Raw genomic sequence first — 7,242 nt, 5'->3', positions numbered from 1 at the left:
CTTTCAATCTATGGCCATTCACCTTGAAGGTGTTCCCATTCCTAAAAAACTCCACATAACCCATCGGAAGGGCTTTTTTCACAATATAAGGACTTGTCCATCTTGACTTTAGCTTTCTGGGCAAAAACTTAAATCTAGAGTTAAACACTAAGACTTTGTCCTTGGGGTAAAACTCCTTAACTCCCTTAAGCTTGGCATCATGCTACTTTTTGGTCTTCTCCTTGTATGTCAAGGAGTTCTCATAAGCTTCTAGCCCAAATTCATCTAACTCATGCATTTGCATGACCTGTTTATCCCCCGCTTGATCTAAATCTCGGCTAACTTGTTTTAACACCCAATAGGCCCTATGTCCAACCTCTACCGGGACGTGACATGCCTTTCCATAAACCAATCTAAACGGTGTTGTACCGATAGGGGTCTTAAATGTGGTCCTAAATGCCCACAAGGCATCATAACGTTTCGTTGACCACACCTTAGGGTTATTATTGATCGTTTTCTCTAAAATCCTCTTAATTGCCCAGTTCGTATTCTCCACTTGACCACTCGTTTGAGGGTGGTATGGAGTTGAGAACCGGTGCATTACCCCATACTTTTCTAAGGTTTTCTCCAAAAGATTGTTCGTAAAATGTGTTCCTCTATCCGAAATTAATGCCTTAAGGACTCCAAAACTAGCAAATAACCCTTTTAAGAACTTAACTACAACCCTGGCGTCATTAGTGGGAAAAGCCTTTGCCTCGACCCACTTTAACACATAGTTAACCGCTACCAAAATGTACAGACATTTGTTTGAATTTGGGAACGGGCCTATAAAATCTATGCCCACACGTCAAACACCTCACAAATTTGTATACCGGGCATTTCATCCCTTTTTGAAATTGTCCCGGATCTTTGACAAGAATCACACCTTTTGACCAACTCATGGGAGTTTTTGAATATCGTGAGCCAATAGAACCCGGAATCAAACACCTTTTTTGCTGTGTGATTCGACCTGAAATGTCCTCCCGTGGGCTCGTTATGACAAGCTTCCAAAATTTCCCGGGCTTCTTTCCCATAAACACATCTTCAAATTACTTGGTCCGTCCCAATGCGGAACAAATCCGGATCCTCCCAAAAGTAATACTTTAAGTCATTAAAAAAACTTTTTTTGTTGTTGGTAAGAAAATCCTTTTTAAATTACATTTGAAGCTAAGTAATTAGCAAAATTGGCAAACCATGGGACTTCATCATCAAGTTCAACCCGCATCAAGTGTTCATCCGGGAAGGTATCCTGGATTTTTGATTCATCCAAAGTTTGTAAGTCGGGGTTGTCTAATCTTGACAAATGGTCGGCGGCTACATTTTCGGCCCCTCTTATCTTTGATTTCGATATCAAACTCTTGTAAAAGTAAAACCCGCCAAATTAATCAGTGTTTTGAGTCTTCTTTTTGAAAAATATATTTTAACGTTGAATGGTCCGTGTAAACAACCGTTTTAAAAAGGACAAGGTAAGACCAAAATTTGTCAAAAGTGAATACCACCGCGAGAAGTTTCTTCTTGGTGGTTGTATAGTTCAATTAGGCCCCATTCAAAGTCTTACTCGCATAATAAGTAGGCCTAAAATGTTAGTCAACCCTTTGACCAAGAACTGCATCAAGTGCAAAATCACTTGCATCGCACATCAATTCGAAATACTTGTCCCAATCGGGAGAGATTAGGATTGGTGGATGGTTGAGTTTGTGTTTCAAAAAATTAAACGTTTAGGTGTACTCATCATCAAATATAAAAGGTTGGTCCTTTTCCAATAATTTAGTCATGGGTCGTGCAATCTTTGAAATATCTTTTATAAAACGTCGGTAAAAATCTGCATGACCAAGAAAACTTCGTATAGCTTTGACGTCAGACGGTTTTGGAAGATCTTTTATGACACTAATTTTCGATTTATCGACCTCAATCCCCACTTTTAAAATTTTGTGACCTAAAACGACTCCCTCGTTCACTATAAATTGACACTTCTCCCAATTCAACACTAAGTTGGAATTTTCACAACGGGTCAACATTTGGTCAAAGTTTTTGAGACAATGGTCAAAAGAGTCCCTGAACACTGAGAAATCTTTCATAAATACCTCCACCGTGTCCTCGACCATATCCGAAAAGATTTCCATCATGCATCTTTGGAATGTCCCGGGTGCATTACACAACCCAAAGGGCATTCTTCGGTAAGCAAAAGTGCCATATGGACACGTGAAAATAGTCTTTTCTTAATCCTTAGGGTCGATTAAGATTTGAAAATATCCCAAGAATCCATCAAGAAAGCAATAAAAATCATTCCCGACTAATCGTTCAATCATTTGGTCAATATATGGGAGAGGGAAATGGTCTTTTGTTGTAGCATCGTTGATATTCCTATAGTCAATGCAAACCCTCCATGTAGTGATGGTTTGGGTCGGGACAAGTTCATTTTGGTCATTGAGGATCACCGTGGTCTCACCCTTTTTGGGCACCACTTGAACCGGGCTCACCCAAGGTGAGTCCAAAATGGGATAGATAAGGCTCGCATCTAGCTACTTAATGACTTCCTTTTTCACAACTTCTTTCATATTCGGATTGACCCGACGTTGTCGTTGAACTTCGGGATTGAAATTTTCTACCATGAGAATTTTATGGGTGCAATAAGATGGATTTATCCTTGGTACCGTGGTTTTCCATGCAATAGCTTTTTTATGAGACTTGAGAAGTGAAACAAGACTTGCTCTTTGATCATTGGTGAGCCTAGATGAGATAATCACTGGTAATTAACTTGTTTCCTTGAGGTAAGAATACTCAAGGTGCTCGGGGAGTTCTGTTAACTCAAGTGTAGGAGGTTCCTCCCATGAAGATTTGATTCTAAATCTATCTTCATTTGGGATGACCTCAAATGACTCTTCCACGTTGGTTTCACTTTCAAGCTCATAATCATCAACATTCACATTCATTAGGTCCCTAAAGTCGACTTCTAGGTCCAAAGTGTCATTTTCACCAAGTTGGTTGAACTCGGTGGTGCCAACCTCTAAGAGTTTTTTAAACTCTTCCTCTACGTATTGGTCAATCAGGTCAATAGAATAGCATTCATTGTCATCAGTCTCGGTCATTCATTATCATCAGTCTCGATCAGTTGCTTCAAAGCTTCTCGAATATTAATGGTCACACGCTCATCACCAACACCAATGTTGAGTTGGTTGCGTTGGACTAAAATGATTGTATCAGCGGTTGCTAAGCATGGTCTCCCTAAGATGAGTGGTACTTAAAGGTCTTCCTTCATTTCCATTATGACAAAATCAACCGGGAACACCAAGGTGTCAATACTAACCAATATGTCCTCGGCGATACCAATGGTGGTGTCATAAGAATGGTTTGCCAATCTAATTCTAATTCGGGTCAGTTTTAGGGGTCCAAGTCCAAGTCTTTCATAAATTGAGTGGGGCATAAGATTAATTCTCGTACACAAGTCAGCAAGTGCATTAAACACTTCTGAATCACATTCTTCATCATGTCTTGTAACTTTTTGTATTGAGTCGCCAACTTGTCTTTCCTTAAAGCTTTTGGATACGGGACCGTTTTCTTAGCCTCCAAAGGCTCACAACCCCTTTCATCATTACCCTTTACCCCGGTTGAGTCGACCTTTTCTTTACTCTTGTCACTACTAACCCCAATTTCAATCTCGATAAAGCTTAGAAGTGGTTCTTGGGTGATAAAGGTTTGTGGTTCGGGACTTTCATTTCCCTCATTCAAGGTTAAACCGCTTCGGGTGGTTATGGCATTGACGTTTTCATTTCGGTTTTGGTTGGTGTTGATGTTTTCAATAGGGATGTTTCTGTGTTGTTGTTGTTTTGGTTTTGTTGACTTTGGTTTTGATTGTTTCAGTTATTGTTGTAATTTTTGTTGGGATTGACTTGTGTATTTGATGGTAAAGCACCTTGAGGTCTCTCGGCTACTTGATTTAACAATCTTCCCACCGTGCTCTCTAAGTTTTGGAAAGATGCTTGGTAATGTCTTGGTTGTTGCTTTAGAAACTTGTTATTTTTCAAAAAAAACACATCGTTACCTTCTTGATGTAATTTTGCATAATCTCTTCTAGGCTTCTTGAGGATTGAGGTGGTTGAGTGTTTTGTTGGTTTTGGTTAAAGTTGGAAGTATTGGCATTTTTTTGTTATTATTGAGGTTGGTTTTGATTGTATCCTTGGTTATTTTGGTATTGGTTATAACCTTGGTTTTGTTGATAGCTTTGATTGTAGTTTTGGTTGCTTTGGTTGTTGTAAGATTAGTTGTTGTAAGGTTGTTGGTGTTGTGTATGGTAATTGTTGGTAGTAACCTTGGTTGCCTTGGTAGGAGTTGTTGTTTTGGATTGATGAACCGCCTATTTGATAGTTTTGATTACCCACATAGTTAACATGTGCATCCGAGTTCATTGGAATGTTGTCCGAGTTGATTACATTAGTTTATTTGTGGACAATTCTTTGTAAGGTGAGGTCCATCACATCTCTTGCATCCAACTTGCATAGGAATAAGGGATTGTTGGATCTTCTTCAACTCTTTACCATAGGATTGAAATTGATTGTTAAACTTGAAAGTGTAACTTGACCATCTTCACTTTCAACTTGAGATACGTTCTCTCTTGGCTAATCCCTAGGTGAGGGATTCCACTCATAGGTATGGAATGAAATATCTTCAAGTAGTTTTTCGGCTTCGTTTGGTGACTTGTACATGAACACGCCTCCCGCGGAGGAGTCAAGAATTTGCCTTGTCTTTTCATTTTTACCCCGAAAAAAAGTGTTAATGTGCTCTCTCTTTGATAGACCGTGTGGTGGACATGCCCTTAACATCTTTTTGAAATAAATCCAAGCGCCTTACAATGACTCATCACCTCTTTGAGCAAAAGCATTGATTTCTGTTTTAAGACTTTCCGCCTTCGATGGTGGAAAGAAATGATTGATGAAAGTATCACTCAAATGTTGAAAAGTGCGAATGGTGTCGGAAGGTAGATCTCGTAACCAAATCTTTGCATCTCCTTGAAGAGAAAGGGGGAATGCCCTTAGTTTGTATGCATCCTCACTAACATCCTTATGTTTGTAAAGATCGCAGATATCGTTGAAGGATTGAAGATGCTCAAAAGGATTATCTTGCATTACACCGTAGAATTGGACATCTTTAAGCATGGTGAAGAAATTTCCCTCGACTTTCCAATGTTCGACCCTAATAGGAGGTTTGTTAATGGCCGGTGGCACAACTGTAGGTGAAATCAACCGTGCATTCCATATAGGCATGTCATTTGGGTCTATCCTTTGATCTTGAATCTCGGGTGGTTGAATTTTGGGTGGTAGGCCATTGGGACCGCAACCAAATGGATTATGTTCGGGTGGTTGATTATGTTCGGGTGGTGGATTGAGACCATCCATTTCTTCAATACAAAAAGGTAATACGTCAAAATTTCTCCTTAAAATCCTTTCATCCCGTCTTTTATAAACCCCTTTAACTTGTCTCTCCGGATCGAAATATGGATGTTCAAAACCTTGATCCTTTTGGGATCTCATTTTCATACATCGTGGTACCTACCTTTGATAACAACACAAACAAAATACGGGTTTTCCAAACACAATAATATATAATAAACAAGAAAAGTAATTTTATGAGGATAAATCCTAACAAAAGGATCGAACAATTAAAAGTTTTGACTCAAAAATCCAACTAGCTACCACTCCCAAGCAGCGGCGCCAAAAAGTTTGATATGCTTGCACATACTTGCATCTTTTAGATATAGATTTGAAATAAACGTGGACTCGACTAAAGTGACAAGCAATGAGAAACGATGACTCAGTCTTTATATTAGCAAGTTTTTCGTTTAATATTCGTACCAAGAGAGCGTTAATACTAATTGAATTAATGAAAACTAATAATTATCCCAAGGTTTGTTTGGGGGGTTTTCTGTTTTGAAAATGTTTTGATTAACAAATAAAACTTGCAACAATAAGCAAATAACTAAATATCGAAATATAAATCAAATAACTAATTAGTGTTCACTTATCTAATCCACCCTTATGCTTGGATTGCCCCGTTCTACCCAAATTACTATCGCATTCGTTGTTGAACTATTAGATGTTTAACATCACTATTAAACCTTAATCTAGTTACACTATGCAAACTCATATAAGCATTGATTTACAAGATCAAGTTGAATTATGAGTAGTCATTGAGATTAAGCTTGGATTAAAATTACTTAAAATCCCTTAGTAGTCAAAATCACTAAGAGAACCAAGCACCACTAGTTTTGACTAAGAACACCTTAAAAACCAAACAATTAGAGGACACAATCACTTATAATCCTTTCATTGATTGTCTATATCATGCAAACATGTTGAAGTACAAATTGAATCTCATTAGAAATCACTTAATAATGATTAACAACTTATATAATCAAGGTTGAGTTTAAAACAAACACTGGCAATGGATCTATAGCTAACTCAACAACAATCACTCATATATTTCATTCAAACAACAGTTATTCATTGATTTGGGGCAAATCCTCACATTATGGTTTCATAAATAAGCAAATGCAAGTAAATTAGCCAAGCATGGCTAAACTAACACTAATCAAATATAAAAGATCATAAATAAGCATCATGTTCAACTAGTACAAGTATTCAATGGAAAAACAATAAAGACAAATGTGAATATTACAATCCAAATGAAGAAATGATGCAGATGATGAAATTAGGGTTCTTAGGGTGAGATTCGAGGTAAAAACTGCAGCTCCCTTTATGAAAACCTCATCTCATTCTATTTATACCCTTCATTAAAAACTCCCCAGAAAACGTATGTGGCACGTCGTTCCTTAATTAGAAACGTCGTTCTTATGGTCTTTGAAGTGGAACGTCGTTCCACAATCTTGAACGACGTTCTGTTGCTCTATAAGGTGGAACTCCATTCCTTTAAATTGAATGTCGTTCCCAAATCGTCCTTAATAAGTTTTGTTCAACTTTTATTCAGTTCCTTTGTAATGGGACTTCGTTCTTCAAACCTAGAACACCCTTTTTGCAAGTGGAACGTCGTTCCTTTGATTTGGAATGTCGTTCTTGTCATTGGAATGTCATTCTAGTAATGTGGAACGTCGTTCTTGGTCATTTTTCAGCACTTTGCAGTTTTCTTGAACTTTTTGCACAACACATTGGTCAATTTTGCACCAATTTCATACCCAAGACTGCAATCACACTTAGAACGTGACTTTTCCCA

Source organism: Rutidosis leptorrhynchoides, chromosome 4, assembly GCF_046630445.1.
Source record: "Rutidosis leptorrhynchoides isolate AG116_Rl617_1_P2 chromosome 4, CSIRO_AGI_Rlap_v1, whole genome shotgun sequence".
Lineage (NCBI taxonomy): Eukaryota > Viridiplantae > Streptophyta > Magnoliopsida > Asterales > Asteraceae > Rutidosis > Rutidosis leptorrhynchoides.
Note: the sequence above shows the minus strand (reverse complement) of the source record.